Source organism: Diceros bicornis, chromosome 6 (genome assembly GCF_020826845.1).
Source record: "Diceros bicornis minor isolate mBicDic1 chromosome 6, mDicBic1.mat.cur, whole genome shotgun sequence".
Lineage (NCBI taxonomy): Eukaryota > Metazoa > Chordata > Mammalia > Perissodactyla > Rhinocerotidae > Diceros > Diceros bicornis.
This window is the reverse complement of record NC_080745.1, coordinates 68,893,682-68,905,867: the sequence shown is the minus strand read 5'-3', so window position 1 is coordinate 68,905,867 and position 12,186 is coordinate 68,893,682. Positions and strand designations below refer to the sequence as shown.

Genomic DNA, 12,186 nt, shown 5'->3' with positions numbered 1-12,186 from the left:
TTATTCCCCCAAAGCCCCAGTAGATAGTTGTATGTCATAGTTGCACATCCTTCTAGTTGCTGTATGTGGGATGCGGCCCCAGCATGGCCAGAGAAGCGGTGCGTCAGCACATGCCTGGGATCTGAACCTGGGCCGCCAGCAGCGGAGCGTGTGCACTTAACTGCTAAGCCACGGGGCCGGCCCAGTATAGCGCTATTTGAATGTGGACTTCCATTGTAAACGTATATGGCAAATTCTAGGGCAATGACTAAAAAAAGTTAAAAAAGAAGTATAACTAATTTGCTAAGAAAGGAGAAACTGGAATCATATAAAATACTCAAAGTCACAAAAGGCAGAAAAATAATGGAAGATAAAAATATAAACAAAGAACAAGGGTAACAAATAAAAAACAGTAACAAATATGATAGATATTAATCCAACTATATCAAGAATCACTTTGAATGTCAATGGTCTAAATGCACCAATTAAATGACAGAGATTGTCAGAGTGGATCAAAACACATGACCCAACCATATGTTGTCTACAAGAAACCCATTTTAAATATAAAGAAACATATAGATTAAAAGTATGGATTAAAAATGAAAAGATCTTAGAGAAAAACATACCGTGATAACAATCTAAATAAAGCACGAGTAGCTATATTAATTTGAGACAGAGAAGACTTTGAAGCAATGAAAGTTATCAGGCATAAAGAAGTATTACATAATGATAAAGAGGTCAATTCTAGAACAAGACATAACAACCCTTAACATGTATGTGCGTAAAAACAGAGCATCAAACTATATGAAGCAAACATTAATAGAACTGCAAAGAGAAATAGATGAATCCACTATCATAGTTGGAGATTTCATCGTAGTTGGAGATTTCAACACCCCTGTATCAGAAATAGACATATCCAGCAGGCAGAAAACCAGTAAGGACATAGTTGAACTCAACAACACCATCAATTAGCTGGATATAATTGACATCTATAGACTACTTCATCCAACACAGCAGAATACACATTCTTCTCAAGCTCACACAAAACATTCACCAAGATAGACCTCGTTCTGGGCCATAAAACACACCTTAACAAATTTAAAAGAATAGAAACTGTACAATATCTGATCTCAGTTGAACTAGAATTGAACTAGAAATCAATAACGGAAAGATAACTGGAAAATCCCAAAATATATGAAGATTAAATAACACACTTATAAATAACACAGGCTCAAAGAAGAAATCTCAAAATAAATTTTAAAATATTTCAAACTAAATAAAAATGAAAATAAAACTTACCAAAATTTGTGGTATGTGGTGAAAGAGGTGTTTATGGAAAAGTTTATAGCATTGAATGCATCTGCTAGAAAAAAAGAAAGATCTAAAAATCAATCATCTAAGTTTCTACCTTAGGAAGCTAGAAAAAGAAGAGCAAATTAAATTCAAAGTAAGTAGAAGATAAGAAATAATAAGAATTACAGCATAAATCAATGAAATTGAAAACAGGAAATCGATAGAGAAAATCAATGACACCAGAAGTTGGTTCTTTGAAAAGATCAATAAAACTTATAAGCCTCTAGCCAGGCTAACTAAGAAAGAGAGAACATAAATTACTAATATCAGAAATGAAAGACGGGCCGGCCCACTGCTGTACTGGTTAGAATCATGTGCTCTACTTCGGTGGTCCGGGGTTCAAAGTACGGATCCCGGGTGAGGACCTACACGCTGCTCATCGAGCCATGCTTTGGCAGTGTCCCACATACAAAATACTAGGCAGATTGGCACAGTTGTTAGCTCAGGGCCAATCTTTCTCACCAAAAGAAATGAAAGAGGGGACATCACTACAGATCCTATTGACATTAGGGGATAATAAAGGAATACTGTAAATAACTCGATGTTCATAAATTTGATAACTTAGATGAGATAGACCAATTCTTTGAAAGATGTGATTTGCCAAAACTCATACAAGAAGAAATAGATAATCTGAATAAGCCTATATCTCTTAAAGAAATTGAATTGTTAATTAATAATCTTCAAAAAAAAAAAGCACCAGGCCAGATGGGTTCACTAGTAAATTTTACCGAACATTTAAGGAAGAGATTATACTAATTCTCTACAATCTCTTTCAGAGGTTAGAAGCAGAGGGAATACTTCCTAACTCATCCTATGAGGCTAACATTACCCTAATATCACAACCAGACAAAGACATTTTAAACTAAAGACCAAAGAAAATTAAACTAAAGACCACTGTCTCTCGTGAACGTAGATGCAAAAATCTTCAACAAAATACTAGCAAATCAAATTCAACAATGTATAAAAAGAATTATACACCATGACCAAGTGGGATTTATCCCAGAAGGCTGGTTCAACATTTGAAAATCAATTAATATAACCCATCACATCAATAGGCTAAAAAAGCTATAGATAGGCTAACAGATGAAAGGAACATGGTAGAGAACTCAGAAATAGACCCAAACTTTTATGAGTAGCTGATTCTTGACAAATTTTCAAAGGTAATTCAACGGAGAAAGGATAATCTTTTCAACAAATGGTGTTGGAACAACTGGACATCCTCATGTTAGGAAAAAAATGAACCTTAATCCATACCTCTCAGCTTACACAAAAATTAACTCCAAATGTTTCACAGACATAAATGTAAAGCTGAAAATAATAAAACTTCTAGGAGAAAATCCTTGTGAACTTGAGTTAGGCAAAGATTTCTTAGACATGGCTCTAAAATTTGATTCATAATAGAAAAAAAAATGATAAGTTGAACTTCCTCTCCAAAAGACTCTGTTAATAAATGGCAAGTCTAGCCACAGATTGGGATAAAAATTTGGAAAAATATCTATCTGATAAAGGACTTGTATCCAAAATATATAAAGAATTATCAAAATTCAATAACAAGAAAACAACCTAATTCAAAAACAGGCAAAGATTTGGACACTTCACCAAAGTAGATATATGAATGGCAAATAAACACATGAAAAGATGATCCACATCATTAGTCACCAGAGAAATGCAAATTAAAATCATAATGAAATACTACTCCACACATTGGAATGGCTAAAATCAAACAAATGGACAATATCAAAACCTGGTGAGGATGTGGAACCACAAGAATTCTCACACATTGCTGGTGGAAATCCAAAATGGTACAAATATTTTGTAAAACAATTTGCCAGTTTGTTAAATATATATTTACCTAGGCTAACATTCCACTCTTAAGTATTTACCCAAGAGAAGTGAAAACTTATGTTCGTACATGATGTTTATAAGCAACTTTATTCACAATTGACAAAAACTGGACACGATCCAAATGTCCATCAACATATGAATGTATAAAATTGTATATGCAAACAACAGAATATTATTCAGCAATAAAAAGAGACAATCTAAGGTTGCACATAATGACATGGATGAATCTCAGATGCTAAGTCAAAGAAGCCAGGCTCAAAAGGCTATCTATTGTATCATTCCACATTGTGGAAAAGGCAAAGCTATAAGGATAGAAAACAGAGTAGGAACTACCAGGGGCTGGAGATGGGGGTGGACTACAATGGAGCACAAGAAAATTTGGGGATCTGATAGAATTGTTCTATATCTTGAATTTGGTGGTAGTTACACGATTATATGCATTTGTCAAAACTCACAGGACAATAAAAGGGTGAATTTTACTGAATTTAAATTATCTGATTTACATCTGATTCTGGCAAATGGTTAAACACCAGGGCCTCCAAAACACAAGTTGGGAACCACTGGCATAACAGTAGTTCAGAAACTTTTAGATGAGTGTTATAATCAGTGGGATGTTGAGTCAATGAGTATGTGGGCAATGAGACTTGATTTTCAGCATGAGTCTGTGTACTAGAGATATACCCGTGAGGAAAATAGTGGTAACCACAAACCAGATAATAGGGTGCGGTCTTCATCTTAATGAAGACAGTCCTTGTGTGGACATGTTTTATGAAAACCAAGCCTGTCTTCTGAATCATGGCCTCCAGTACATGAGAATGCTCATCACCTGACACAGACTTTTCAGATCTTTGGGCTAAAAGCCATTAAAATCCAGTAATGAATCCTCCTGTTGGGTAGCTTCCTGCTATTTTGTCGAATTGTTTTTCCTTGCTCCCTAATGGGAATAAAGCCTAACACACATTTTAAACAACTGGTCTATTTATATTAAATAATTCACTTTTGAGAGCACATCTTTTTCTATGAGTAGTATTGAACTTTTCATCACCTTGATGCTTCTGACATCCCCCCCATGTCATTTCCGAGCAAATAAAGTGCAAATAACTTGGCTTGCCCCAGTTCTTAGAGGCTTAACACTGCCAGGGTGGGCAGGTAAACATTGCCAAACATAAGACTAGAAATGACTTCCCTCCCAGACAAGAAGATTTGCATTTCTCCCATGAATACAGGAACCTTTTGGAATCTAAATTCTATATTCTAATCCAGTCTATATTCTAATATTATCCTATTATCTTAATATCTAAATTCGTCAAGACAGAAAATAAACCATTTTTTAAACGTCCCGTTGGTAATGTGTTAGGTAACGAACATAGGACAAAATGGGGCAGGGAAGAGTCCAAACCAAAGGGAATAATCTTTTTTTTCTTTTCATATCCTCCACTGAAATGTAAGCTCTGGCAGGCGGACCTTGAGGAAGGTCACTTGGCAGGGAAAGGAGGGAAGTTTCTGTGGTCACTGGTTGGCTTGGACAATCTCAGCGTCATCCTAGGCCTTGCCCTCTCTCTCATCCTAACAGCAGTCACTAAATGCCTTGTCTCTGCCCGCCTCGGTTCCTTTCCTTTTCCGTCTTTGCCTTGCTAAACTTCAGGCCCTTTATCTTTCACCCATGCTATTGCCACAGTGTCCTGATCAGTCTCACTATCTCATCTCTTCTTTTCTGGTCTACTCTCTACCTTAACATCAAATTAATCTTTTTGCAGCTCAGCTCTCATCGTTTCATTTTTTGACTTCTCATAACTCCCCCTCACCCACAGAACGACACAGATGCTCCTCAAAATGGCATTTCAGATTCCCCATGATCAGACTGGCACATCCTACACTTCCAACCTCTCCCTATCTACTGTTTTTTCACAATATGTTTCACCATCCTCCACCCAAGCCTCACTCTTTCCTCACAGGAAAGAGTGCCTCTCACACTGGACTCTGTGCTCAAAATTCCAGCTCCACCCTGCGCTTCTTAATATCACTCATTCTTTAAAGTCCAGCTCAAATGACAGCTCTTTCATGAAGCATTGGCTGACGCCCACAGCTGGAAGCGGATTTCCATAGTTCTTACCTCTCTTATGGTTTACCTTACATTCTCTTATATTGTAATTATTTGTATATGTGGTGAATATAGCCATATATCTTTTTTTTTTACGTTGTAAATTCCTTGAAGGAAGGTTTTACATCTCATCCTCAATTGTGTCTATACACCCAATGCCTTGCCCATAGTAGACACTCAATAGGTATTTGTTTACTCATTCAACAAATATGTATGAGTTTTGAACGGATAAATGAATGAATAGATCTGAAATTAGAAATGGAAGAAAGGAAACTAGCATGCTTTGTTATTATAAAGAGGCAGCAAGAAATACAGTTTGGGAACAATTCAAGAACGATTATAGACAGGAAAAAGAGATGGAGACCTTAAGACCACATGTAAAGGGTAGGAGTTGGTACTATTTCTCAGCCGCATCCTTCCAAAAGTCAAACTGCTCCATATACTGCGACATATGCTGTTGTCATAACTGCTTACAGGGAAGTCTTATCATCCAGGAGTACATGCTAACCAAAGGGAGAGCTAGGCAGAAATATGGTCTTCTAGTCTTAGAAATAGGCAAACTGGAACAAATAATTGTATCATTTTTATTTCAATATATAGGACTTCATTTTTTTTAAAAATCAGTGGATTTACTGTCCAACAAAAGAGAAGAATCAATGATTGTAGATACTGGAATTATCTTATCAAATATAAAATTATTCTCTCTCACCTCCTTCTCAGTGAACTTTACTTCTTATTGTCTCTTAGGAATGCAAAGCAAACGTGTCCCAAAGCTTTAGGATCCCTGGATGAAGGTGTCATAAGAACATCATATTACTATCATGTGATGCTGTATTATGGGAGGAGAGTCATAGAATAGGTAGAAATTCACCTTTAGGGTACACTCCTTTAAACCAAACAGATAAAGAAAAATCTGTGTTCACAAAGATTAATGAGGTAGTGAATAGCCATTTGACAAAAACGCTCAGCCTGGTCACCAAAAACTCGATTTACACATCACGTTTCAGAAACTCGTCAGCCACGTAATATGGGGTCCACCTGTACTCACGTTGCTCAGCAAGTGATGAGTCTGGTCACCAGGTGCCAATCTGGGCTACACATGAACAGACATACTTTCTCCTCAAACTATTTAAATAAGATAATTTGGGCAGGATGAATATTTTTCCGGTTGCCTCTTAAGGAGATTTTCTTTCTGGTCCATCAAAAATTGATTAAATGTGACTCTTTAATGCAGCTCCAAATGGAGCAGGGAACAAGAAACACCTTTCCGGTGTCCTAGTCACTGCTGTCTCCTAAATCTGACTCTCTGTTCCTTCATTTTAGCAAGAATTTTGCTGTTTTCCAGTTAATTAAAAACATTTAAAAGACAACTCCCTTAGTACCAGGCATATGATAGTAACTTAATATATGAATGTTGAATGAACATGAGGTTTCTTTCATTCCGTGCACCAAGATAATGTCTTATTATAAATGGTTTTGCCAAGCATGATAAACTATGAACTTTCATGAGTAACTAGAATATAAGCATTTGAATTCTTTGCAAAGGGCCTAGTACAGGACTCTCAACAGTACTCACACACACGCGCGCATGTGAATATGCAGGTGCAGGCACACACACACACACAGGCTTATTAGCTATTGAGTTACCTTGGAGGGGAATTAAGGATGAACTACTGGATGCATTACTTTGGGGTTTATCTATTTTGGGTCTGACTTTTCCATTGTCCCTGGAGAATATCAATGTTATTACAGGACCCCAAAGGAAGAAAAAAAACAGCCATGCTGATTCCAATGATTGGTGAGGATATTTGGTTTTATATAGTAGTTATAGTTGAATAATTGATTGGTCTATGGTTGCCAAATCCTAATAGACAGATTTTTATCTAAAATCATCAATAAATTACACCAACACCATAATGCTGATGATTGAAAATATCCCCATCCTTCAGGTGGTTTTAGTTCTTATTTAAGTTGTCATTTGCCCTCAGCCTGATCTCTTTTGACATTGCCTATTCTCTTTTCAAAGCTATAGGCATCCTTACATTTTAATAATACACAAGGCAGTGAGAAACGAGGGTTCAAGGGTCAAGAGCAATGTAGGCTCGGCCACTGTGTGGGAAAAAGTCTCCCAAGCCTCCTCCTGTGTCTCCTTTACTCTCACACTACTACCAACTCACACACTTCTGACATCAGATGTGGGGGTTTTCCCACACCAACCAATTCTCTGGGACACCAGCTGGGTGTCCTACAATTTAGCTTAATTCTGACTCTATCTACCTGGAGATAGCATCAGATTCCACAGCTTAATGGCTCACTCCCACGAGACTGCCCCCCTACTTCAGATGCCAATTGCGAGTAGCAGGTCTCCAGCTTATCCACAACTTCTGTCCGACTTGGCTACAAATTGGAGGTTCCCATACCTCCTCCCCCTTGGATTTGATTATTTGCTTGAGTGGCTCACAGAACTCAGGGAAACACTTACTTATGTTTACCAGTTTATTAAAGGATGTGATAAAGGACACAGATGGACAGCCAGATGAAGAGATATATAGGGCGAGGGTCCTGAGCACAGGAGTTTCTGTTCCTATGGAGTTGAGATGTGTCACGTCCCCAACCCAGTACATGGATGTGTTCACCAACCTGGAAGCTCTCTGAAACCCATACTACTGGGATTTTAGGGAGGCTGCATCATGTAGGCGTGATCAATTATTAACTTAATTTCCAGCCCCTCTCCCCGCTCTGGAGCCACTTATTAGATGTAAAATCTTTGGCCTGGTTATTCAGCCTCTCTGAATGTCACTTTCACTTTTATCAGCTATGAAATGAAGATGATACTGCCAGCTGCTGACAAAGGTGGGTAGACAGCCTCACTTCCTTGTTCCACAGAGGTTGTAGCTAGGATTCTAGGCTAGGCATGTTGCATCAGGGTAGAAAGTCTAACCTCCGTGATATATCCCATTCACGAAGTGCACGCAGATACTGAAGGGCAAAGACTAATGATAAGCATTTCAAACAAGGGTTGAAAGAATTTCCACTCTTGAAGGTCTTGTTTCCGATCTCCGTTTTGTTGTCTTCTTTTGCACGTTGTTGGCAATAAACAATATTTTTCAAATTCTATCCTATAATACAAAACTTAATATTAAGCCTAAGAATAAGCTTAATTAAGACAACCTAATATATATATATGCAACCACTAAGAAATCTTTCCTTGATGTGCATTATTACAATGTTTTATGCTAATTTTGACAGTAATTTTTCTTTTTGAATGATAATGTTAAACTGCTGTAACTTTTCTTAAATTCCAGTTTCTTTACTTTTGCCACTGACTGAATCAAACTTCCCCACAAAGCATAAAAAAAAAGAAGATAATAATAGTACACACCTCTTAGAGTTGCTATAGGGTTTAAATGAGATAATGTATGTAAAATATCTGGCACATAATAGACCTTAGAAAATCTTAGTTCCAGTCTCTCTTCTTTCTTAATAATCCAAACACTCATGCAGTGCCTATATAGAGTTGCTCCCTAAAGTCAATTTAAGAATATTTGCCAAGTACCAAAAAAACACCTCACCGTAAGATTTATGAGGCCTTGTGTGATCTAACCCCTGCCTACCTCTGGCGCTTAAATATATTGGCATCATTCTTCTTCAAACTTACCATTTTTCTTCCACTGCAGAGCCTTGTCAAATACCTTTCCCCTATCTAAATTCTAGAACATTCTCAACCCCTCCTTTCACCTGTATAGTCTCTATTCAATCTTCATCTATCAGTTTAAATGTCACTTTCTTAGCAGGACTTTCACTTACATCCCTCCTCAAGATTATGTCTCCTCTTCCACTCTTTCATAGTATCCAGAATTCTTTCTCTATAATAGTTATCACATTCTTAATTGTATATTGGTACATATTTGTTTATTATGTACGTAATTTTTTATGAATTGTGTCCCCCTAAAATTCAGATGTTGAAGCTTAATCCCCAGTACCTTAGAATGTGACAGTATTTGAAGATGATCCTTTTAAAGAAGTAATTAAGTTAATACGAGGCCATTAGGATGAGCCCTAATCCAATCTGACTGGTGTCCTTAGAAGAAGAGGAGATGAGGACATATAGAGACTCCAGGGAGTACACGCACAGAGAAAAGGCCATGTGAAGACAGAGCAAGAAGACAGCCATCTGCAAGCCCAGGGAGAGGCCTCAGGAGAAACCAAACCTGCCAACACCTTCATCTTGGACTTCCAACCTCTAAAACTGTGAGAAAATTAATTTCTGTTGTTTAAGCAACCAGAATTTTGTTACGGCAGCTCTAGCAGAGTAATACATTGTTTAAGACCTATCTTCCTCCACTAAACTGTGAATCCATGTGGACGGAGAATGTCTATATTTCACCACTGAACTCTTGGCATATGGTTCAGTGCCTGGTTCCAAGAAAGAGCCAATATATTTTTGCTTAATTCATGAATTAATGAATAAGTGAATGAATGATTCAAGGCTATGTCAATTTTATTCTGAAAGCTCTCTATCTTCCAGATTCTTCAATGCTATTCTCCTGTGCCATTAACAGCCGACATGTTGAGTAAGTATTTATTTGAGGAAGGCGGGAATATCCCAGAAAGCAAGAACCCAATAGTGTCACATTCTAGATTATTGAAAGTGTTCTGAAATGTGACTCCAATGCAGAATATTGGGAGCTTAAGAGTGAGAACCCCATGGGTGGTGCTCAGTGGTCTGCTACCCTTCCATGCGATGTGAGTGCCCACAACAGCAAGTGCAGACATTGATTGGCACTAAACTACAGAAATCCTACAGCTCCCCTCCAGGACCTTGAAATGATGCCTCAGGACTGGGAATTCAAACCTGATGTTGGGTCCCGAGAAGATGCTATGGCTCCAAAGAACCACCTGAGTGAGTTCCAGGTTCAGACTTCCCATATTACCAACACCAAGTGTCTCAAGTTAGTCTTTAGGGGTGCCAGTAAGCCAGATGCTATCCAGGTATTCCTGAGCATTATCTAGATTGGTGCAAATTGACCCTTTAGAGAAGTCTAATGTCCCCATGGAATGTACCTGGAGTTACAGGGCCTCTGGGAGTCCACACATGTCTTGGGTGTATGGAGACTATGTGATTGCTGATTTGAGGGGAAAAAAGGTCCTTAACCCTCCTCAGCACTATCTCTTTCCATTACTGAGGTGGCTAAATGCCTAAAATCCTGTCACTAACGTGTCACTCTTTGGAATCAGCATTACTGCATCTGGTTACCTCTTTTAAAAAATGAACCCCTATGCCACCAATTGCTCCACATTTTTAGTCATTAACATCTTATTCTGAATTAGTTCACCTACTGTTTCCTCCAGGTGGGCTTGAGCTGGCTTGGGTCAGAAAGGGAGAAAGAGGACAAAGGCATCTATAGGGGAAATAGGTCTTGAATATAAATCCTGCCAACTTCACAGTTTTTCTAGGGCTCTGGCACCTTGACCTCAAGCCCTCCACATGCCTGGCTACACCATGAATCATGCACACTGGGATTTTTACTACTGCCATGGCAGCAAGGAAGGGGAATACCAAGCTGTGGCAGTTCTCTAGCTATAGAAGTTAAGAAGTAATAAAAAGGCATTCCCTTTCCACTGAACCTTTATACCGTGTTCCCCATATATGGGTCCATAAATGGTTAATCCACCTACACCGGCAGGAGAAGCTTTCTGCCTCCTATAAAGTTTGATTCCTGGAGGCAGATTTTTTTTAAATCCATCAAGTGTCAGATAATTGGAAGGGTGGAGTAACGCTGTAAACCACGACACACCTTTGTCAGGACTTGTTTGGAAGCAAAGAACTGGAAGAAACAAGAGGGAGAGAAGGAGAAGAGAGCATTTTTGAAAGATCACTCAGCTCTAACACACCTTGGCTGGGTCTGGATAAAAAAAGTGGGTACTGCAAACGTCTAGAAGAAAACATCAGGGAAGAAAGAGAGAGGGGGATTTATTCAAAGTTGTTTCCAAGTCCTTCAAAATCTCAAACTAGGTAAGTAACAGGAAGGATCTGACCTTTCTCCCTTTCTCTGAGACTTTGATTTGAGGCTTGCCGTTGAGAACTTAAAGTTTGTTGAAGAAAATAAGATGAAGTTGTTTCGTTTCAAGGGTTCTGACTGAAGTGATTAATTGATCATAAATGATTACTTCGGTTTATGCATTCTGCTCAGGGTAGGTCTTTTAAAGAAACATGAAAGATTCATCAGACAGAAAGAGAAGAAAGAGGCCGGTTAAGATAAACTGGGCTCTAGCAGCCAGATTTATTTGGTATTACTTTCAATATTGTAAAATGGCTTGTGTTAATTTGTTTTATTTAGAAGATGATGAGTTTATAATTCCTTCTTTCTCAATCTTAATTTCTCTCTCTTTCTCTCTCGCTCTCCCTGTCCTTCTCTGTCCCTCTCTCCCCTTGACAGCAGGGAACAGCTCAGAGGGAAAGGTAAAGTGTAGGTAAGGCTTCTAGAAACAGCCCCTGAGCACTAAGAACCGATGTGCTGCCCAGGCCTCTGTGCTGGCAGGTTCTGATTAAGCTCAAAGGGCTGAGCAAACATTGTCGTTTACTGTACTCTAAAATTACTACTGCTCCAATCTAAAGTAAAGTGGAGTATCTGAGATGACATAATCAATCCAGGAACTTCCTGGAGTCAAACTTGGAACAATAAAAGAAAAGAGAAAGAAAAATTTGTCTGTGTACACACTTTTACTGGCCAATTTGGGCCCAAAAAAAAATTATTTTGGGGTGAGAGTTACCAGTTTAGGTATCTCACTGGACCACATGAACTGCTCACTGACAAATTACCACTTCACTTTTGGAAGTGCAGGCAAAGCCTCTGGCCCATCACTTCCTCTGAGAAGCAGTTAAGCAGTAGCCAAATACTTGGATT

General features: G+C 38.4%; 1 protein-coding gene across 2 annotated transcripts in view; it reads left to right on the top strand.

Annotated features, from left to right (window-relative positions):
* The first annotated feature begins 11,107 nt into the window (after positions 1-11,107).
* COL17A1 (collagen type XVII alpha 1 chain) overlaps positions 11,108-12,186 on the top strand; it is a 52,613-nt gene continuing 51,534 nt past the window's right edge. For both annotated transcript variants that reach the window (XM_058543929.1, XM_058543928.1), the window contains exon 1: positions 11,108-11,294. The gene's annotated coding sequence lies outside the window, so the exon portion shown is untranslated. The remainder of the gene's footprint in view (positions 11,295-12,186) is intronic.